The sequence below is a fragment of the Coloeus monedula genome (assembly GCF_965178545.1).
Source record: "Coloeus monedula genome assembly, contig: HAP1_SCAFFOLD_73, whole genome shotgun sequence".
Taxonomy (NCBI): Eukaryota; Metazoa; Chordata; class Aves; order Passeriformes; family Corvidae; genus Coloeus; species Coloeus monedula.
The window spans coordinates 264-23,360 of record NW_028120821.1 but is presented as its reverse complement, the minus strand read 5'-3'; the positions used below and the strand labels follow the sequence as shown (position 1 = coordinate 23,360).

The window sequence follows — 23,097 nt, the reverse complement described above, 5'->3', positions numbered from 1 at the left end:
AAGGGGAGAGACCAGAGACAGGGAACTCCTGAGAGGCTTTTTCAGAGCAGATTTTTATGGACACACTGTGCCCAGTGACTTCTAGAGATGGACTTGGGCAGAGGGACCTTAAACTCAATGTGCTCATCCCTTGTTTTCCCCAAACCAGGATTTCCCATTCCCAGCCCTTGGCCAGATGGAGGAGGAGGCTGTGAGGAAGAGGAAGATGCCCCGGGAGCCCCAGGCAGGTGAGGAGGAAGTCAGTGCCCCTTTCCCCTCTCTCCTGCTCCATCTCCCAGCCCAGCATCGCCCCCGGCTGCAGGACAACCCCGCTGCCGACGCCGTCCTGCCGGGGACGGACTGGGGGGATCTCCTTGCCCTTCCCTGTGGCACGGAGGCAAATCCCATCCTCTCCTTGTCCTTCCTCCCCAGACAAGGAGCTGAGCACGGAGCCCAGGGAGGACAAATCCCCGCAGCAGAACCTGGTGGAAGAGGCTGTTTTGAGCGGCTCCACGGCACAGGAATCCAACGGGGAGGAAAAGCCCCGGAGATCCCACAGGAGGAGGGGCTGCAAACGCAGCCCAGGGTGCTCTGAGGAGGAAAGACCCACCCTGTGCCGGGAAGGCGGCCGGAGATGCAGCCAGAGGTCAGAGCTGGTGGTTCATGAGCAGCTTCACAATGGGGAGAAGCCCCACAAGTGTGGGGAATGTGGGAAGAGCTTCAGGTGGAGCTCCCACCTGATCATCCACCAGCGCATCCACACCGGGGAGAGGCCCTATGAGTGTTCTGAGTGTGGGAAGAGGTTTCAGACCAGCTCCACTCTCCTCCAGCACCAGCGGATTCACACGGATGAGAGGCCCTTCCGCTGCCCCGACTGCAGGGAGGGCTTCAAACAAAACTCCCACCTCGTCACCCACCAGCGCATCCACACTGGGGAGAGGCCCTACGAGTGTCCCCAGTGCGGGAAGAGCTTCTCCAGGAGCTCTCACTTGACCCAACACCAACGGAGGCACCGCTAAGGGAAGCCCTGCGAGTGCCCCGACTGTGGGGAAGAGCTTTGTCCTCTGCTCCAACTCCATCTCCCATCAGAGGAGCCATGTTTGGCAGAGCCCTGGTGACCCACATTCCCTGTGATCCATGTTGGGAAGACCCCTGGCTGGTGCTCTCCACGTTCTCCTGGATCCCCATTGGCACCTGGGTGAACACAGGGGCAGGAACATCCATCGGGACTCAGATCAACATTGGAGATTCATTGGGAAGAGCTGATTTTTTACCTTTACACCCTAAAATTTTCATCTGCTCTGTCCAATTGTTTCTTCTGGTGGCTGTGGAGACAAACAATGGACTCTACATGATTCGGTGTGAATCAGGCAGAAGCCATTTTATTGATGACCTACTGTCCCTCATATACAGTTCTTGCTTTCCCTACACGCGATCGTGCATAATTATTATGGGTTCAGGGCTATTTTCACACGCTGCTTTATGCTTTGTGATTGGCTCTTGTCTGTGTGTCACATTGTCTGTCGTGTATGTCACAACTGTCCTTCAGTTTGCCTTTTCTTATCCTTTTCTTCCTTTGCTTGTTCCTCATTCACATCCTCCCCAGTGCTGCTTGTTCCTTTCTCACAACCTCCCCATGGACTCTTCCCCTGTGTAGGTGCTCAAGTCCTTCTCTCTTACGTGCTCTGGTTCCTCTGTTTTATGGCTGGTTCACATTATGTCCATTTTCTAGTAAAAACATGGTTTCCACAGTTGAGGCATCAATGGGTCCCACTGAGCTCCATGCCCACCACAGGCTCCTCATGGACTCCTTGGAGGAGAGAATTGGGGGCCAGGATTGCACAAAGCTCTCAGAGACTCCCAGGCAAAAGCCAAAGCCAAAGTCCTTTGAAAACCCTGCAGTCCCTGGGAGCATTGAGGAGCCCCCAGGGCCATTCCTGACCAAGGCTCCCCAGGGACTCCTTCCAGCAGATCCCTGAGGCCACTGGGATGTGGGGGGATGCTGAGGGCAGGACAAGGGGCTGACAGTGCCCAGCCTTGCTGGGGCTGTGCCAAGAGGCCCCAGGGCCTCAGGACAAGGTGTCTCCTCCCAGCCCTTGGTGGCACAGAGGCTGCTGTGCCCCAGGGCACCAAGACTTGGTTTCTCTTTGTCCCCCTGTCATCCCTGCCTCCAGTTCTCTGCTCTGACTGCAGCCTGGGGACACTTTCTCAGTCGTGTCCCTCACTGGGACCCATGAAAACTTCCAGAAACTTTGAAGTTCAATTCTGGCTGGTATTCTTGAGAGGTTTGTGCCAGTCGCTGTCAGGGCCTGATGTTCAGGGCCTCAGCAGCAAGGCCCGAGAGGGTCATTGCAGTCCTTGTGCTGTGTGTGTGCTGCTGAGCTGGGCCGGGCTCCTGGCACAGAGGCAGCTCCTGGCAAGCGGCAGCGCTGCAGAGAGACAGCTCTGGCCAGGAGCAGCTCCTGGGCACAGCCCAGCAGGGCTGGGGCACTGCCTGCAGCCAGCCCGGGCACAGCACAGAGGCACACAGGGCTGAAACTCAGCCGGGGCTGGGAAGGGGCTGGGAAGTGACTGCAGGAGAATCACTCCCAGCCCCTGGCACAGGAAGCCTCTGGCTGCAGGACACGGCAGCTGCAGCTCCTGGAGGGATCTCCTAAAGCTGCAGCATCCCCGTGCCTACGGATTCTGTGAGTACAACTCGGAGCATCTCGAGTGCAGGGGAGGTGAAATGCTCATGAGCCTCTGACGGGCTGAGGGTTTCTGATCACTCCCAGAATATTTCCAAAACAAGGATTTTGATAGAAATGAGGAAATTTCCTGAGACTTTGTTTTCAGTTTCCTGCCATTGGAGAATGGTGGGGAGGGAGGATAAATATTAAAGGTATTATGAATTTTGTCAGGTCCCTGGGACATCCAAACTGTTCCTTTCAGTGATCAGCAGGTGCACAGGAGATCCCTCCTGTGCTTTCAGCCACTCCCGTGCCCATGGACAGCACCAGCATCACCTTGGCTGGACCCATCAGGCTCAGTCTGAGCTGTCCTTTCTCCAAGCTGCAAACAGAACCTGCCCCAGCCAGTGCCCTGCACACAGGCAGGTTTCTGTAGGGCCAAGGAGAGTGCACAGAGATTTGGGGTCTGTGAGTGCTGGCAGGGAGAGATCAGGCACAGGGAAACAGCTCCAGGAGGAAAATCCCCAGGAAGCAGAGAGGAGATCAGGGAAGGAGAGAAAACAAAGCCAACAATGTGTCAGGGAGAGTTTAGAGATCCCCACAGGATCCCCTCCAGTGCAGCCCCTCCCTCTGAAGAAGCCCCCTCCCCTCCTCTCTCCCTCAGCCAAGCCTCTGCCCTCAGGGCCGGGGGTCCAAGGCGTGAAGCCCCTCCTGGGCAGGCAGAGCTGCAGCAGAGCCGTGGGGCAGCTCTGCAGCCCCGGGCCCGGTTCCCTCTGCAGAGCACAGGGCTGGGAGCAGCTGCCCGGCCCTGGGGGCTCTGGGAGGGGGCACAGCTGGCTCAGGGTGACGCTGGCCCCAGAGCCCGGCTGTGGGCAGGGCTGTCAGTGCAGCCAGGGCAGCAGCTCAATCTCCCTTCGTCCAGTGCCCGCTCTGGGACTCTTGGCTCTCTCCCCGAGGTTTCCTTCCAAGCTGGGAGTTTCCTCCAGGATGCAAACGTGTCCTGGAGCATCTTTGTGTTATCTGAAAGGCCCAGAGAGAGGAGAAAAGCAGAGATGCTACAAGTGTGAAAATGCTGTCGGGTTGGTGAAATGAGCCAGGGGTGTCCTCGGCTACGAATGTGGTGCTGAGACCTTGAGAGAGGGACGGACATTTGGGGGTCTGTGGTGGATCCATCTGCTCCCAGCAGCACCTGGTGATCTTTAAGGGAAACATGGGAGGGTGAACATTCTACATTTGAGAGAAGTGAAACTGAGAAAATCTGAGCAGGTCAGAATGACAGAGCACCTCCCCTGAGTCTCCACTCATCATCTTGCCTTGCAAAAGTTGCTCTTTTCTCCCTGAGGGCAGCAGAAATGCTGAGGATTTCTGATATCCAAGAATACCAGGAGAGATATAGGGGAGCTTAAAAACAAAAACCTCAGAACTCTTAAACACGAAAGGGTGTCTGTGTGTGTTCCAGGGGAGGGTGTACAGGAAATTGATTTGGTTGTGGTTACAGATCTCCTCTAACTCTTCATTGTTTCATTCCTCATGAACAGATGCCCATGTCCAGACACAGCCAATGTGCAACAGCAGCTCCATCAGCCCCTTCCTCCTGCTGGCATTGGCAGACACGCGGCAGCTGCAGCTCCTGCACTTCTGCCTCTTCCTGGGCATCTCCCTGGCTGCCCTCCTGGGCAGCGGCCTCATCATCAGCGCCGGAGCCTGCGGCCAGCACCTGCACAGCCCCATGTTCTTCTTCCTGCTCAGCCTGGCCCTCACCGACCTGGGCTCCATCTGCACCACTGTCCCCAAGGCCATGCACAATTCCCTCTGGGGCACCAGCCACATCTCCTACTCAGCATGTGCTGCTCACGTGTTTTTCTTTCTCTTCTTCCTCTCAGCAGAGGATTTCCTCCTCACCATCATGTGCTACGAGCGCTACGTGTCCATCTGCAAAGCCCTGCACTACGGGACCCTCCTGGGCAGCAGAGCTTGTGCCCACATGGCAGCAGCTGCCTGGGCCAGTGCCTTTCTCTACGCTCTCATGCACATGGCCAATACATTTTCCCTGCCCCTGGGCCAGGGCAATGCCCTGGGCCAGTTCTTCTGTGAAATCCCACACATCCTCAAGCTCTCCTGCTCCAAATCCCACCTCAGCTCATCGCTGTCAGTGCCTGTTTGGTGTTTGGCTGGTTTGTGTTCATTGTTTTCTCCTATGTGCAGATCTTCAGGGCTGTGCTGAGGATCCCCTCTGAGCAGGGCCGGCACAAAGCCTTTTCCACGTGCCTCCCTCACCTGGCCGTGGTCTCCCTGTTTGTCAGCACTGGCATCTTTTCCAACCTGAAGGCCCCCCTCTCTCTCCTCGCCATCCCTGGATGTGGCACTGTCAGTTCTGTACTCGGTGGTGCCTCCAGCCCTGAACCCCCTCATCTACAGCCTGAGGAACCAGGAGCTCAGGGATGCCCTGAGGAAAGTGAGGACTGGATACTTTTCACAAGTTAAAATCTTTCTATTTCCTTCTGCCATGTGAGGAAAATGATGATTGGGATGCTTCTCAGAAGCAATAAACTCTCTCTTTTCTGCTCCAGAATCTTCAGAATGTAACTCTTTACAATCTTGGCCTTCTTTTTCCTTTGTCCATATTTTCATTGGTGCTTTTTCTTATTCTTTTTCTGGTGTTATTCTGCTTTTTATAAAGTACTGTAGTACTACTCCTTGCATTTCTACATGAACATCTACCTTTCTTTTGAAATACAAAGACTTTCCAGAGGCTTCTTCTCTGTGCCTTTGAATCAAAACAAGGGGCTGTCCTGACCTTTGTGTCCAAGGTTTGTTCCTCAGCCCTTCTCTGGCTCTGCAGGGGCAGTGCCTGTGGGCAGAGCTGGAGGGAAGAGACTCCCAGCACAGCAGCACGGCCAGGGACAATGGCCCAGCCTCTTCCCACCTCTGCTCTTCCCAGCTCCACACTCCCTTTCCCAGCCCTTCTGAGGGTGCAAGGCCGGAGTGCTCGGGCAGCTCGGTCACTGTCCTGCTGCGTGTCCGTGCTGTGAGCACAGGCAGGGACAGGCCACGGGCACTGCTGGGACACAGCCGGGCTCCAGCACAGCAGCTCCATCAGCAAAGGGCATCTCCTGGGGGCAGGGCAGGAAGGCTTTGCTCTCCTCCTGAGCTGCTGCCAGGAATGTGCCCCAGGAATGCCCTGGCAAAGCAAACCCCAGTGCCCAGGGGCAGGGGGGGAGTGTGCAGGGGGGGCAGGCAGCAGTGTCCTGGCACAGCCAGAGCTCCTGGGATGGACCTGAGGGAGCAGCAGAGCAGGGCCTGGGCTGTGCCTTTGTTCCGGGCACAGCCTGGGAAGGTGCCCAGGGCAAGTGTCCCACACCAGCCCCTGCCACCAGCAATCCCAGCACTGGCCTCTGCCCTCCCCTGCAGGAGGTTTTTTGTCCCTGCACGGAGGGACACCAAGTGACCAGGCCAGCAGTCCGTGTTTGCTGTGTCCTGAGGAGCCTTCAGCAGTGCATCGAGTGGGTGTGGGGAGATGAACCCGAGTGAGCACAAACACCATCAGCAGCACTCGGGGCTGGCACAATTCCAGGGGCACAAACAGTGCCCTGAGGCTGCTTCACTGCCAGAGTAATGTCCTCTGGGAAAGCACCTGAATTCTTTGCTGGGCTGTGCTGAGAACTGCATGGAGACAAACGTCCAGGGCAGGGAGGCTCCAGGGAAAGTGCTCAGGACAGCCAAGGGCTGCACAGAGAGACACCGGAGTGGTGGGTCTGTGGGGAGAAATCACAGCTGCCTCCCTTGGGAATCGCCCCCAGGACCTGGACAGGCTGTGCTGTGTTCTGGGCACTGACCTGGAACCGAGGGATGTGGAAAAGGCCTCTGATGTCAGGGATGTTGGGAAGGCTGGGCAGGCACTGGCATTTGTCCCTCAGGGATTCCATGAGGGTCCTGCCAAGATGAGCTCTGCTCCTCCTTGGAGCCCTTCATGGGCACAGAGGGCTGAGAGACCTTTCCAGGACAGGCTCAGGCCAAGGAGCCCTTGAGTCTCTCAGCCCCCCGTTGGTGCCTGCTGGAATTCAATCCCCCTCCCCATCCCGCAGCAGCCCCGCATTTCCCTCCTCCAGCCTTGCTCTCCAGCACAGCCACGGGGGCTCTTCGGGCTCTCGGCTTTTCCTGCAGCCACCGAGGCCAGCTGAGCTCTGCCTTCCCCACACTCAGCCCTGCCCAGCGCAGGCAATGCCCAGAAATTCCCTGTGTGTCCCTGGCCTTGCTGTCAGCCCCGGCAGCGGCTCCGTGGCCCCTCTGTGCCCCGCTGCCCCAGCCATGGTGCCCCAGCCCCTGTGCAGGCCCAGCCCAGGACAGGAGCGCTGCGGGTGGGAACGGCCCCTGGGCCCTGCTGCCCACAGCAGCCTTGGGGCTCTGCGCTGTTGAGCTTTGGACGGGGTACCCTTCCTTCCCGGACCAGGGTGAGAGAGCAGAGGAGGCTGCTGTTCTGCTGAGTTCTGTATTTCATAGTCTCACAGCTTTCTTGAAGGCAGAGTTCAAAGGGGGTTACATGATAAAGGCAAGCAGCAACAGCAACAACAGGCAAAAACAGCTTCTTCTTCTTCTTCTATATGCTCTATATGCTTTATATGCTCTATATGCTCTATACTCTATATGCTCTATATGCTCTAGACTCTATATTTTGTCTTACAGAATTATGGATTATATTTGTTAATTGACCAATAAGATTAACACACGATTCCAGTTTTCCTTTTCTTAACCGATCCTGGTCTAATTCTAACAGTCGTAAGCCTCACACCAGTGTTACACAGGTATTACACAGATTTGCGGATGCAGTTTCTATCAGCTCTTATTGTTTACGTGAACGCTCTATGTAAAAAATGTGAACAGTGTCATTCTATCCATATTTTGTCTAAAGTAAAGAATTCTGTGAAAAGGTAACACTGCTGCAGTAAGAACTGTGTTTAAGGTCTCTGCTGCAGCTTTTCAATGTTTAAGGCACTTAGCATATATTTCTACTAAAGGTTAAAAAATCTGTATTTCTATTTCACTTTGGTGTGACTTCATGTATCTCAGCTTGTCCAAAGGTTTTAATTCAACCCCTGTGCTTTGGCTTCCCTCTGGGCCTGAGTCCAGAGGAGCTTTCACTTCAACAAAACAGAACACTTACAAGAAAAGTAAATGGAGTGGGAACTCATGAGAGATTGAATTTTCTCTGATTCAACTCAAGGATTGATGCCATAGACTTCTGAGTGGAAGAATAATTAATTCATTCTCCTTAAGACAATAAATCAAGAGAATAAATTAGACTTTTGTATCAGGTATGAGTGAATAGATTGCATCCAACACAAGTTTTTCCTGTAGGATTTTTATTTTATTTTTTTATTTTCTCAGGAGATTGTATCAAGGCAGAAGAATTAAATTCAAGATATTTGTAGCAAAGAGATCTCTGCTGAGCTGATTGTTCCAAATAAACATATCCCTTACCCCATATTTCCATGACCAGAAGTTTTTCTAATTTTGGACTCTAGTATATTGTACTGTATGTGTATTCAGAATACTTTGCAACAGTTAAATTTGCTTAAATTTCATTTCAGACATTTACTTAATTTTAAGAATTTGCCTCATTTCAGCCATCTTTTAAAAAGTATTTTCACACTTTTATTTTTTTTGTCTGTTACCTTTTCAGTGAGGAGGATCATCATTTGGGTTTTCTCTTGGTACCTCACTAATGCACTCTGAGAGCCATGTTCTGTGTTATTAATGTAGTAGTGATCCGGGGTTCATGGATGGCTACTGCAGGAAACTTGATGGCCAGTAGTGAAAACAGCAAAAATAATGATGAGAGGAGCCACAGACGTTCTGCTGTCTGAGAACTGTGAACTGCCAAAATCAAAAAGGTCAGTGCTCTTCTGGTTCAGAATGCCCTTCAGTTGGAGCTGGAACATACTTTGGGCTAAGAGCCTGAGCACAAGAGGCTGTAGCACCTATTTGGTTCAGCAGTTCCCTATTGCCCTACTCCATACTCCACTGCATTCCAGCATGTGATTTGCTGAGCTGTAGAATGTCCCTGAGTGGTGTGATTGCCTGGAATGCTTGAAAATTTGGCTTCACATCCCTCAGTTTCTTTTCTCTGTTGCCCTCGTTGCCTCACACCAGCCCCTGTTTTACTTCTAGATGGAGAACAAGGTTACAAACTACAACTTCTCTTCCTATGTACTTAGAGGGGTTCTCACCTGTAATAATAAATGAAATAGGTTTCATTCCTTTTGATTCCTCCTGGTATGATGCAAAGAAAGGAAAGGTAGCTGGAACTATGGCTTTTTGGGGTGGCTGTTATACCAGAGCCCTGGATCTGTATTAGGGATATTCGTGTTGGCCAGACTGTCTCAGCAGAAAGAGGGAGGAGTGCAATATTAATGTCAGGAGCTCATCCCTGTCCGTGATTTATTAAAAGAAGCCTAGCTTCATGTCTTAGGCCCTGAATGAAATACCTGCAGTTTGGCTGCCTGAGTTTGTATCTATGGATCCCACTTCTGTGCAATGTCTGAAGGCCAGGGAACTGCCTTTGTTACCTCTCCTACTGGCACTGCTACAGGAGAAGGAAAGAAATCCAACTAATTTTGAATCAGCTAACGTGTCCCTTTTGGATACAGAATTCACTGAGAGCCATAAATACAGTGCGTGGCTTTAATAAAGCACAAACGTGAATTTTAGACCACACCTGGCATTGATGTTGCTTGGACTGAATGTGTGCACAGCCCAATGTTTCTCCTCATCGTCCCTGTTATGAATTTCTGCCATTTTTCCTCTTCATTCCTGTCTGAACAAAAGCAGACTTTGTGCCACTGAGTTGAGAACGTTATAAATAAGGTATGTAATTCGTGCTATTATGTATAAAATTGGAGTGTAATCAGACCCTACAGAGACCGAGTTTCAAAATCCCTTCAGCAGCCCGGCTGAGAGAAAAATTTCACAACACTAAAAGAAGTTCTCTCACAATAAGTGAGGATTCCACCCAGGTGGGGTTAGATCTTATCACCGGGACATTTGCACCATAACGACTTGATTGCCACCTTCTGATATCTACATCTCATCTGATAAGGAATCGGACATCCCGGGAACTAAAAATAACTGTTCCAGGAAGCAGAGATGGCCCATTCATCAGCAGAAATGGCCCACTCATCACCCAGGATGGACAATTCCTGGGATCCAGGAAGGGCTTTGTGCAGCCCAACTCTGGGACAAGAAAACTTCATGAATATGCTAAAATGACGAGAAGAATAGAATTAATTCAGACTCTGCCCAAAAAATGTATAAGAAGGGACCAGCCAAAGCAGCATCCGTGAACTTGGGAGGTCTGGTGCGACAGAGATCAGATCTATGCGTGTTCACCCAGCTCCGACCCCGGGCTCGGAGCTGCTTTTCTCCATCGTGGCTTTTAAAACCGATATTTCGGTCACATAATAAATGTCATTTCTTTATAAATTTTGATTGGGCAATTTTGTTTATCTTAAGAACATCCTTCTCAGGCATCAGGAAACTGCCCCATCTCTTTGTTCACCATCTCGAGTGCTTTTCTCACTCAGAGAGGATGGTAACACCACAGGGATTTGTGTACTGACTCTGAGCAGCAAGCTTTGGCCCTGGTGAAGCTGAAGGACCATAAGGCAAGGCAGGAATTTGTTAAGAAGTTCTCACTAATCCCTGGATTTGAAGGAATGATGGAATAAATGGCAAACCTTTTGCTTCAGGCACTGGAGCAGATGATTTTTCTAACAAATAATATTGTTTTGAGTGTTACTGAGCTCATTCACCTTGTGAGGGATTTTTTCTTTAAAAAAACATTGATTTCTTTGTACCTTAACTGCACAGCTTTTGAACAGCTGGGTGCTTTTGTGTTCCTTCTCCCGTTTATGATGTCAGTGTGCTTTTTACTGCATATCCAAGAACAGCTTCTAATTTTTCTCATTTTTAGCTTCACTTCCTAGTTCTTACAGTTAAGTGCATTTTTTATGTTGTAGGTCACCTGTCACATTTCCCTCAGGCAGTATCTGTACACTGCAAGTGATTCAGCCTCTCTCTTTCTGTTTCATCTCATGCTAATGGCTGGGAGATGTTATCTGGGTTAGCCAGGCTAAGGAACATCCTGTTCTTGCTTGATCTTCTTGAGCTGAGAACCTTCTGGCTATCTCACTGCTCCTTGGAGTATTATGTTGCTCTGGGTTCTGCAGATAGTTATCTGAGGTGGGAACTGGCCAGATGAGTTGCTGCCCTTTGTAAAAGGCTCTATTTAAATTTCTGTGCTATCTTGGACACCGCTTAAGGTGTTGGGTCCTTCTTGCTTCAGGTGCTGTAAATGGGAAGATGAGAAATTCCTTCCCATCACTGATCAAAGTCCTGGCCAATCTCAGTATCAGGGGAGATCTTAATGTGATTAATTTCCTTTGCTGCAGTATCTGTGCCAGGCTTTTCTCCCTTGTATTTGATCGTTTATAACATACACAGATACATGTTTTACTTAGGGAAAATCTGGGAGCATGGTGTGTTCATAGCTACTCGGTAACATATTTTCAGTATATATAACACGTGAATGGAAAAGGGGAAGTGCAGCACAATGAGTGTGTTTTGGGTATCTCCTGCAGATGTTGAATCTGGCCATAAGAAGAGATTTCTAAGAAAGTTTTATTAATGAACGTTGCATCATTGCTTTTTTTATGCTTGCAGCTGCTCAGAGGGAAGGAAAGTCCCACGTCTCTCTTACACTTGTTGAAACACAGCATGATTTGTTGGTGTATATAAATTTAAGCTAGCTATTTCTCATTTGACTTCATTTTGCTTTGTGCCAAGGTCCTCTGGAGTAACTGAAACAGAAGTAAAATGCCTGTTCTGATGGAATGATTGAATAAAATGTAAAAGGATAGCAACAGTCAAATTAGATCCCCTTGCTGCTCATTGCCAGGAAGAGCTGGTTCATTAAACCAAAGCAGGATGGAAGTGATGAGCCATGTGCTTGCTTAAAGGATTCCTCCCTTGAGAGGGTGATGGTGTCACCTGGATCCTTGAGATCATCATCTGCTGCTTGCTGACTGCCTCTGAGGAACAAGCCTCAATGTCACCTTACCTGTCTGTGACCCATCGGCCTCGGGAAACAGCTGCTTTCTCTCATGCTGCACTGGTTTGGAAAGGAAGGAAGAGGCAGGAAAATTGTGACTTTCACCTGTGTGAGTGCTTTGGTGGCAACAAGATTGTGTCTTTCTATGTAAGAAAGTGTGTCTCTCTCTTTAAAAGCCTGGTGCTTATTTTCTTTGCTAAGCAATTGCAAAGAACCAATAAAATAGACAGTGTTGTGGTGGATATTAACTTTTAATGAGCTTACAGAATAGAGCCTCTCATAATTGGAATTCCTTAGCTCTACAGAGATAATGAAAATAAGAATGTAGTGAAGTTGCTATATACACTAGCAGATGATTTCCAAACACTGAAACCCAAAGGATTTAAAATTTATTCTGCTAAGAAATTGCTTGGGACATGCAACTCTTGGACAGGAACTACATTTCATACTAAGTAGACATCATCTGGTTATGTTGAAATGTAAAGACTCAATTGGGGTCTTGCAGAAAGCAGTGGTAGAAGTACTGTTGGCTTTGCTAAACGCAGACCTGGGCCAGTGGGAACTATCCTGGTGCTGGCAGACAACAAGGTCTGCATGGAGGCGGGGGTGGGGGAAATCACAGGTAGGGCTTGGCCCCAGTATTTTCAGAACTATAAAGGACTTGGAATGGCCTGGGAAATTCTGTTCCGGGTAGAGCTGATGATGGGATGGGTCAGCATTTAGGAAATGCTGATTAAATGAAGGGCACGCAGGGAGTTGAAGACATTGTGTTAAGGTGAGGAACAAGACCGGGACACCGCGCTGGGGCCCCGCGCACTTTTCCAGCCCGGCCGCCCCCACGGGCCGGGCCCCGCGGCTCCCGCTGCCGCCCCCCAGCACGGGGCTGTGTCCCAGACCCCACGGTCCAGCCCGAGGGTTGGGGGCGGCAGCGGAGCTGCTGGACGGAGCTTCCAGCCCCGCCAGCCGCAGCTCCGATCCCTTGGGCCGTGACGCCGGGGACGGGTGTCCGTCGGCACTCGGGGTCTGTCAGCTTTTGCAATGCAGAGGGAGAAACTGAGTCCCAAGGGGTGTCGGTTTCCATCAATCGCTATTTCTCCTCTCTTTTCCATGACGGATTTCACAGCGCTTCCTTTCGCCCCAGAGATTTGGAAAACAAAATTCCTGGCTGCCCCGGCATCCCTGCAGCTCTCCACAGCTCCAGCCTCGTCCCTCCTCTCCGTTTCCTTCTCTCCAGTCTCTCCCGCCTGGCCCTGCCGGCTCGGAGGAAGGAGATTCCCCCGGCACCCCCTGCCTCCTCCTCCTGTCCCGTGGGGCGCAGTTGGTGCTTCTGGAGCCGCCTGCCCGCGCAGCCGGACCCGCCCTGCGGCCGCTCAGCGCTGCAGCCGAGGGAATGAATTGCAGGCACCGCTGCGCTGGGCTGGCCCTGGCCGGGTGCCCGGGGCCACAAAAGCCGCTCTGGCACTCTGCTCACAGCTGCAGCACACAGAGCACTGAAGGAAAGGCTCGTGGGCTGGGATCGGGGCAGGGAGAGCTCACTCACTGCTCACTGCCAGGGCCACAACAGACCCAAGCTGGGGAAATGAATGGAATTTATTTCCAAACCAACCACACCAGGACAAGGAGAACTAAAACAAATCCTAAAGAAACACCTTCCCCACCCCTCCCTCCTTCCCGGGCTCCCAGTCTCCGCCCGCAGTCCCTCCTCTGCCCTCCCTGCACGGCAATCGTGTCACCAGCCATGAACTTGGCTTTTGCCTCATCCCGGGATCTCTTCCCGGACAGGAAGAACTTTCCCCAGCACAGATTCAGGCTGTGGCAGCCTTTGAGGCTCAGGGTGTTTCTCCTGCAGCTCCTTGCAGGTCTCCTCTCCCCGTGCCGGCTCTCCTGCGCCACAGAACTCTGCCGGCTGCAGCTTTGCAAACGTCAGCTCCAGGTCTGGATGTTCCTGCACTATTTGCTCGAGGTCCTTGGGGGCTGCATCCGATCCACTGTTGTTGTGTTCCCTCTCGGCACGGAGCCCGTGGATCTGATGGCCCCTGGCCAGGGCCTGGCACAGGAGGTGGAACCTGGGTGCTGCTGCAGCGGCGCCGGGGGAGCCCCAGGACTCGCTGTGGCCGCTGTGGCAGCCGCAGCACAGCCCGTTCCCAGCGAGGAGCCCAGGGCTCCGTGGGGCTCTGCAGGACCTCGGCCCTGGGGCTCGTCTGCATCAGCCCGGGCAGCTGGGCTGGACTTGGCTTCGTTTGTGTCTCTGGCTGCCCTGGCACAGCAGCTGCCCAGCGCCCAGGGGACAGCAATGGGAGCGGGGCAGGTCGGGGTGAGCTTCAGTGTCTGTGCCCGGCAGAAATGCCAAAGCCTTCCCTAAGGAGCAGCAAGTGCTGCCAGAGCACAGGATGCTGCTGCTGCTGCTGCTGCTGAGCACGGGACGGCCCCAGGGCTGATGCCAGACAAAGCCGGGATGGGAGCCACAAACAACGGGAGGAGGGGGGGAAGGGCAGGAGAGGACGAGGAAGAGCGAGGGGGGAGGGCGGATGGAGGAGCAGGAGCGGGAGGAAGAGGAGAGATAAAAGGGGAGGGGCGGGAGGAAGAGGAGAGATAAAAGGGGAGGGGCGGGAGGAAGAGGCAGGACAGAGGAGGCAGGAAGAGGAGCCTCCACGTGCATCCATCGCTCTCTGTGTCCGCAGCTCTCGGCTCCCCCCATCCCGCAGGTGACCGGGTAGGGACAGCTCGCCCCAAATATCTTGGGCGGTCACTGGGGTTATTTTTGGGAGAGGGGATTTTTGGAGCTTGGAGGACTCCAGCACCGAGCCCCAAATATCTTTGTTGGTTCCTGGGGGAAGGGGGTTTGGTGGGGCAGGGGGGGAGGCGGATGTTTGGATCTTGCGGGGCTCCAAATGTGAGTCGGAAATGCCCCTTGGGGGATATTGGGGAGCCCCCGGCACGCGGGGTTTTTGGGGTCCCGGTGGCGGCTGCCGGGAGAAATGGGATGGGGCGGGATGGGGCCCGGGAAGGGTGGGATGTGGATTGGGGGGTGGGATGAAGTGTGGCGGAGGGGGCTGGGCGGGATGGGGCCTGGGCTGAGGCAGCCGAAGGTTGGGGATGATGAGGCCGGGGGGACCCCACTCCTGAGGGGCGTGCGGGGTATCCGGCAGCTCGGAGGGAGTTTTGGGGCACCCCTAATCCTGAGGGGGTGGTGCCGGCAGCGGGGGACACGTGGCTCCGGCAGCTCTGGCCCCAGCTGAGCCCCCCCCCGCCGCCAGCGCCCCCCGGAGCGGAATTTGGGGAGGGGGAGGTGGGGGCGGCCAGGCCGGGCCCCCCCGCGCTGTCCCGGCGGGGGCCGAGTGCGGGCGGGAGCCCCGCGGGGCCCGGCCCTGCCCGGGCACGGCTGATGCCGCCCGCCCGCGCTCCGCACTGGTCCGGACTGGTGCTCCCAGTGCCGTGCGGGGCGGGGCCGCTCTGGGGACCCCCCAGGGCACAGCGCGGCTGCTTTGGGGCTGTGGGCAGCGCCCGGCGCTGGGCATGGGGCGTGTGGGGGCAGCTGGGGCCGCACTGGTGGCACTGGTGGTGCTGGGAGCCCCCTCGGCCGCGGGGTGAGCGGTGAGAAGGGGGGCGGGTCTGGGACCCCAAATTGAGCGAAATGGGGAATGGAACCCCCAAAGTGAGCAGGAGGGGCCTGGAACCCCCAAAACCAAGGCCGGGGGAGGGGAGGTGGGGATTGGGGATGGGGAAGGTGCAGAAGGGGGGGGGGGGGCGATAGGGGCCTGGGAGCCCCAAACAAAGCGGGAGGGGGCTGGGACACCCAAATTGAGCTGGAATGGGGCTGTGGATTGGGGGAATGCTGAGAAAGGGGAGGAGAGGGGAGGGAAAGGTGGAGTTGGGGCAGAAGAAGAGCGGTTCCATGGGGGTCCAGCCCTGTCCCCCAGCACCTGAGGCCTGGAGCGATTCCCTGGGGCTCTGGGGAAGGGAGGGATCCGCACTGGGGGGGTCCCCAACCCCCCTGTCCATGCCTGGGGCTGATCGGGGCTCCCCCCACACAGCAGCCGGTGCTGCGGCAGCCGTGGGGCAGAGGGGGTGGGAAAGGGGGGGCAGGGTGGGAGTGGAGGAGGAGCGGGAGGGAGAGGAGGGAGAGAGGAGGAGGAGGAGCTGGAGAACCACGAGGTTCCACCGCCCGCCCACTGTGTCCGCAGCACCCCCAGCCCCGGTAGCATCTTCCCCCCCATCCTGCAGGTGAGCGGGGAGGGGGAGCTCACCCCAAATCTATCGGGGGGTCAGCAGGAGGGGTTTTTTTGAAGGGGTGTTTGGAGCTTGCAGATTCTGGAATCGAGCCCCAGATGTCCTTGCATGTCCCTGGGAGGGATTTTTTGGGCCAGAGGGGATATGTGGGTCTTGCAGGACTCCAAAGCTGAGCCATAATTGCCCCTTGGCAGTCTTGGGGGTCCATGTGAGGATCACCCGGTACTTGCAGGGTGGGACATTGGCTTTGGGGATCCCCAGGAGAGCTGGGGGCTGGAACACGGGACCCCTGGAGTGGGGAGAGCAGAGAGGGACGATACCAGAGCTGGGGGACCCCAAAGAGCCTGGAGGGGTGGGGGGGCCTGGAGATGAGGTGGGGCTGGGACCCCTCAGCCCTGAAAGGGGGGGTGAGGAGAGAGGGGAGCCTCAAGTGCCTGGAGTGGAGGGAGGCTGAAGAGGGAGACCCTGGGACCTCTGGGAGCCAAAGCAGAATCAGGAAAAAAGGGACCTGTGGGACCCCTGAAACCCCCAGCATCCCTAAGCAGGACCCCGGAGAGGGGGATCCCCAGGACTCACGGGACCCCCAGCAGCCCTGACAAGGGGGACCCCCAGAACCCAAAGTGAGGAGACTGGAAAGGGGGAACTCCTGGAGGATTCTTCTGGAGTCACTGTCAATTTTTTGTTGGTTTTTATGGACACCGGTGACATCTAGAGATGGACTTGAGCAGTAGGAAGCCCCAACCCAGGACACTCATCCCTAGTTTCTCCCCAAACCAGGATTTCCCATTCCCAGCCCTTGGCCAGATGAAGGAGGAGGCTGTGAGGAAGAGGAAGATGCCCCGGGAGCCCCAGGCAGGTGAGGAGGAAGTCAGTGCCCCTTTCCCCTCTCTCCTGCTCCATCTCCCAGCCCAGCATCGCCCCCGGCTGCAGGACAACCCCGCTGCCGACACCGTCCTGCCGGGGACGGACTGGGGGGATCTCCTTGCCCTTCCCTGTGGCACGGAGGCAAATCCCATCCTCTCCTTGTCCTTCCTCCCCAGACAAGGAGCTGAGCACGGAGCCCAGGGAGGACAAATCCCCGCGGCAGAACCTGGTGGGAGAGGCCGTTTTGAGCGGCTCCACGGCGCAGGAATCCAACGGGGAGGAAAAGCCCCGGAGATCCCGCAGGAGGAGGGGCTGCAAACGCAGCCCAGGGTGCTCTGAGGAGGAAAGACCCACCCTGTGCGGGGAAGGCGGCCGGAGATGCAGCCAGAGGTCAGAGCTGGTGGTTCATGAGCAGCTTCACAATGGGGAGAAGCCCCACAAGTGTGGGGAATGTGGGAAGAGCTTCAGCCGGAGCTCCCACCTGATCGTCCACCAGATGATCCACACTGGGGAGAGGCCCTACGAGTGTGGGGAGTGTGGGAAGAGCTTCAGGTACAGCTCCCACCTGATCCGCCACCAGATGATCCACACCGGGGAGAGGCCCTACGAGTGTGGGGAGTGTGGGAAGAGGTTTCACACCAGCTCCCATCTCCTCCTGCACCAGCAGATTCACACGGATGCGAGGCCCTTCCGCTGCCCCGACTGCAGGAAGGGCTTTAGGTACAACTCTAACCTCATCAAGCACCGGCGCATCCACACCGGGGAGAGGCCCTACGAGTGTCCCCAGTGTGGGGAGAGCTTCAGACAGAGCTCTCACTTGACCAGACACCAACGGAGGTACCACTAAGGGAAGCCCTGCGAGTGCCCCGACTGCGGGAAGAGCTTTGTCCTCTGCTCCAACTCCATCTCCCATCAGAGGAGCCACGTTTGGCAGAGCCCTGGTGACCCACATTCCCTGTGATCCAGGTTGGGAAGAGCCCTGGCTGGTGCTCTCCACGTTCTCCTGGATCCCCGTAGGCACCTGGGTGAATGCAGGGGCAGGAACATCCATCGGGACTCTGATTGAAATCGGAAATTCATTGGGAAGAGCTCTTGTACTGACTTCACAGCATAAAAATTCTCACCTGCTCTGTCCAATTGTTTCTTTTTGTGCCACCCAGCAACCCTGGATGATCTTGGAGGTCTTTTTCAACCTAAACACTTTCCTCCTTCATCCCATCACAACAACCATAATTGGGGTAGAAATAAAGAAATTAAACAAAGGTATCTAAAGTGGCACCATTTTAGCAAGATTTGGGGGTGAATTTGGGGTTGGTTCAGGGGAATATTTGGGAGAATTTGGGTGTTGTGATGCCATGGGTTGGGCAGACGGGGCCACAGTCTCATAGTTGTGGGGGCAGAATGTGTCCACCTGAGCCCGTCTGTTCTCCAGGAATTCTGGTTGTCTGTCGAAATTCCTGTCCTGGGTCTCCCCCTTTGGGGTGTGGCCCTCAAAGTGCCCAAATCGCTGCTGAAGTGCCTGAGCTGCTCCTGGCCGTGGATGTTCCTGTCCCCCAGCCTGTCCTGGTTGGTGCCATAAAGGGTGGGAGGGGATCAGGGGGGCTCCTTGGGGGACTGGGCTGGGCTTTTGTGTCTCTTGAGGGCATTTGTGGTGCTTGGAGGGGCCTTTTGGAGTGGTCTCTGAGAGAGTTTAAGTGATCTTGGCAGGGCTGTGTGTCTTGGAGAGAATTTTGTGGTTCTTGGGGTCATTTATGATGCAGGGAGTGGTTGGGGGGGTTCCTGGCCGGGAGCTGTGGGGTGATTTGAGGGGTCTGGGAGTGGCTGTGGGGCTGGGAGGGGGTTTTAGGGCAGATGTGACCTCTCTCCCAGACCCCAAAGCTGCCACCAGACCCCACACCCCAAGATGCTGCCAGGGCTGGCGGCTCCATGTTGGGGTTCATCCTCCTGGCACTGCACGAGAAGGTGAGGGGGGGTCCCCAGGGGCCGTGTGTGTCCCCCCAGAGCGTGTGTGACCTCCCCCATGCCGGTGTCACCCCCTTTTCCCTGCCCACAGGGCTCCTGAGGCAGCCCCTGCTGCCCCGGGAGGGAATTTGGGGAGGGGGCAGAGGGGGTGCGCAGCCCCCGCCGGGGGATGACCCCGGCCCAGCGCCCTTCGTTCAGCACCGAGCTGGGCTTGGGGCCGCAGGAGGAAGAGGCCGATGGGAAGCAGATCCTGCAGGGGGGACAGGGCTTGGGCTCAGGGCAAGGTCCTGCCCTGCACACCTGGCTCAGGTGTGAGCCTGCCCCGGGAAGGGAGCGGGACATTGCCATCCCCACGGATCAGGGCTGGGAGCAGCGCTGGGAGCACGGACATGGAAATCCTGGGAGCCACTGGGACCGCCCTGGGGGGTGAATGATCCCCCCCAGCACCTTTCCAGGCCGCCCTGCGAGCTGAGAAATGCTCGCTGGGCCTCGGCCTTGGCCAAGAGCCCCCGGGCTCAGCTGCTCTGAGCTCAGGCGCTGCCGGCTCCCGCAGCCCGCCCAGGGCCGCCCTGCCCGTGCCGGGGCTGTGCTGGAATTCTCTGCTGCTGCTGGGCCACTCGGGGGCTCTGGCCCAGCAGGAAAGGTGACCCTGAGCCAGGAGCTTTCCTTGGCCGCAGCAAAGCCTCGGCACGGAAAGACCTTCCCAGTGCTGGGCCCTGGGCCGGGAGGGATTGTGCCACCAGAGCTGTCCCTCCATTTCTTCTGCCAGGCAGCTTTAGCACAGGAGAAGTGGAGAAGGCAGAGCTGCCTCTCAGCTTTCCGCAGTCCTGCAGAGCAATCCTGTGTGGGAAGCAGCCTGGGAACAGGGTTGAGGTGCCAGGGCAGGGGAATTGAGAGCCCTTTCCTCCACCGTGGGCCCAGGCTCTGGCCCTTGCCCTTTGCAATGGCCCTGCAGCTGCCAGAGGGGCCTTTTTGGCTCAGCTGAGAGCAGTCCTGCTGCAAGGCTGTCCTCGAGCTGCTTGGGCTGCACATGTGCCCAGGGAATGCTCATTGCTTGCAGTCTCAGGCGCTGTGGGTGTGCAGGTGTAACTACTGCAGGAGGGAACAGCTCTGCTGGGGGCAGTTCTCTTTTTCTTGGTGGTTTTTCTGTTGAATGAACGTTCCCTGCCAGCTGTGGGCAGAGCTGTGTAGCTGTATGTGCCACTTGTGTGTGGCACTGTGGCTCAGGAGGTGGCCAAGGGGAGCTTGGCCGAGGTGTGGGCAGAGGAATGGCCATCAGGCCAGGCTGGGGGGTCAGCGGCCGGTCAGTTGCGTTGCGTGGCCGCGGCTCTGGAGGCTTGTGTGGGAGCGTGTGCAGGGCTGGAAGGCTGGGGCTGCCGCCGCTGTGTCCCAGAGCCGGGAAGGCCGGGGCTGGCCCGGCCCTGGCCCAGCCCCGCCAGCTCTGGCAGCTGCCGGCGGGGACACAAAGGGCAGCTCCGAGCTGCGGCCGCTGCGCTGCGGCCGCACAAAGGCAGCGCCCGCAGAGCTCCAGGGCAAGGTCCTGGCCCTGGCTCGGGGCTGGGCCGGGGCCAGCGGCAGAAAATCAACTTGCAGCTTGGGCCCCGCAGCAGGGAGGAGCAGCAATTGCTGGCTGAGAGAGACTCTTGCCAAGGGCCTGCGGGGCCGGGCCCCAGGGAACGGCTTCCCGCTGCCCGAGGGCAGGCTGAGATGGGATGTGGGGCAGCAATGGTTCCCTGGCAGGGCGCTCAGGGCCTGGCCCAGGCTGGCCCCAGAAGCTGCGGCTGCCCCCGCATCCCTGCAAGTGTCCCAGGCCGGCTCGGCCATTGGGGCTTCCTGCCCAGGAGGGCTGGGCTGGGCTGGGCTGGGGCTGCTGAGGGCGGGATGGGCTCTGCCTGAGACAGCTGAAGGCTGCACATGATGAGGCCGGGGGGACCCCGTTCCTCAGTGGGTTCTGGGGTATCCCACATTCCTGAAGGGATGTCAGGGTATGTCCCGTTCCTGAGGCAATTTTGGGGTGCCCCCAGTGCTTCGGGAGGGGTTGTGAGAGGGGGTCTCTGGTGCTTGGAAGGGGGACCTATTGTCAGGGATGTGGGGAGCCCATTTTGGGAAGGATGCTGCTGTTTCTGGCAATGTTGAGAGGTTCTGAATGGCCGGTGGGGCCCTGGCTCTCATTTTGGGACTTGAGGTGAGCCCATGGGCACAGCAAGGGCTGAGGAGAGGTTCCAAGCTCCCATTTGGGATGGAGGGATTGAGCGGGTGCCTGCAATCAACTCAATGCCAGCCCCAGTGTGTCGATGGCAGCCCCAAATGGCTCGATCCGTCAGCCCCAAGGCCCAGCTGTGGGGAGTCAGGAAGCACAGAAGGGGAATTGGTGTCCAGGAGGGCTGGGATGGGATGGGGATGGAATGGGATGGGTGGGGGTGGCATTGTTGGGGTGGGATGAAGTTTGGGAGGAATGGGGTGGTGTGAGAGATTGGTTACGTGAAAAGGGACATATAGATTCGGGATATACAGATTCTTTGCAGCTTACTGATCTGAGAAGCTGGCTACGTGAGAACGGGCACATAGACCCTTGCAGCTAGCTGAGCAAGGTCTCATAAGACAATGCACCACACATCCTGTGTAACAACCGAAGTTACAGAATATTACATGTATCTTGCTCAGTAACTGAACCACCATTGAGCCTTACTGCTGAACTATGGGTTTATTTGCAGAGCCAGCAAGGTTAGGTTTTGGCAGCAAAACAATGGACATCTGTGGTTAGAAGGCCAGGGAAAAAGGCAGAACTGCTGACCACGAAAGGGGGTCTAAGGAGGGGTTTAGAATCAGCTTAGTCGACGTGAACCACTTAGAATGCGCCGTTACAAATATGCATAAAGCCTATCATTGTTAGTATATAAGGAGTTCTGGTACAATCAATAAATCGGATTCCAGCTGATCACTCATATTGAGCGTCTGGGTTTCCCCACTATCGCGACAACAGAGTGCGTTGTAACATCACAGGGTGGCTGTATGACATCAGAGAGTCAGCTGTGACATCACAGAGCAGCTGTGTGACATCACAGAGAGGACTGTGACATCACAGGTGGTGTGACATCACAGAGTGGCTATGACATCGCAGGGTTGCTATGTGACATCGCAGACTGAGCTGTGACATCGCAGATAAGGCGGTGATATCACAGGGCAGAAGTCTGACATCATAGAGGAGACTATGACATCACTGATTGGTTGTGACATCACGGAATGGGTTGTGACATCCCCCCCACAAACTCCGGCCCAGGGACTCCCCAGGATATTTGGGCCAAGCTCCCCCTCCCCATCACCTGTGGGATGGGGGGATCGATGCTCCTTGGGGTGAGGGGCCTGCAAATTCTGGGACCGCTGGACCCACGAGCTCCCTCCTCTTCCTCCACCTTCTTCTCGTCTTTCTTCATCCGTCCTCCTCCTTCTCCCTAATCCCACCTCCTGCTCCTCCTCTCTCCATCCTTTCTCCTGCTTCTTCTTCCCCCCTTCTTGTCTTCCATCCCTCCTCCCCTGTTCCCCAAGCCCCTCACATCCCACGGGAGGAATGGGAATGGAGCCAGGACAGGTCGGGATGGGCAGTGCAGGGCTCTGGGCTGCTCCCAACCCCTGGGGTAACCTGGCCAAGGGAAAAGATGCAAAATTGGTGGGTGGAGATAAAAACTTGGTGTTGTGGTCACCCTGGGTGGGGACTTCCACCCCTCTGGTCTCATGTCAGGATGGAGAGGGGAGCAGGGAATGCAGAGACTGATGGGAGATCCCAAGGGATTTTAGGGGCAGGACGAGGGCTGCTGTGAGTTCTTGTTGGGAGAGGTCAGCCCGGAGACCCCAGAGTGTTCCCAGGGCCCTGGGATGGAGAGTTGTCACCACCTTCTGCTTCAGGTGGTGGTTCTGGAGGGACCTGGGCTCCTTGGGGCTCTTCCTGCAGCCGAGAACTTGTAGGGAACCTCCTCCAGGTGGCTCCTCCAGGTGTTCCAGGGGCTTGGGGCTCACGGTGAAGCCCTTCCCAGAGTCTGGGCATCCATAGGGGCTCCCCAGTGTGGATCCCCTGGTGTCTGGGGAGGCTGGAGCTCCTATGAAAGCTTTTCCTGCCCTCCTGGCCCCTGTAGGGTCTCTCTCCTCTGAGATGGCACCTCTGGGCAAAGCTTGGGCAGACACAGGACTTCTCCCCCACTTGGATCCTGTGCTGGGAGATCAGCTCCGTGCTCCGGCCAAAGCTCTTCCCACAGGAGATCAGTCCCCTGCAATGATGGCAACTTTGGGCTT

General features: G+C 55.9%; 1 pseudogene across 1 annotated transcript; it reads left to right on the top strand.

Moving 5' to 3' along the window:
• The first annotated feature begins 4,209 nt into the window (after positions 1 to 4,209).
• Positions 4,210 to 5,160, top strand: LOC309585590 (olfactory receptor 14J1-like; annotated as a pseudogene). The gene has a single exon. The product of its transcript is annotated as an olfactory receptor 14J1-like (transcript).
• The last annotated feature ends 17,937 nt before the right edge of the window (positions 5,161 to 23,097 follow it).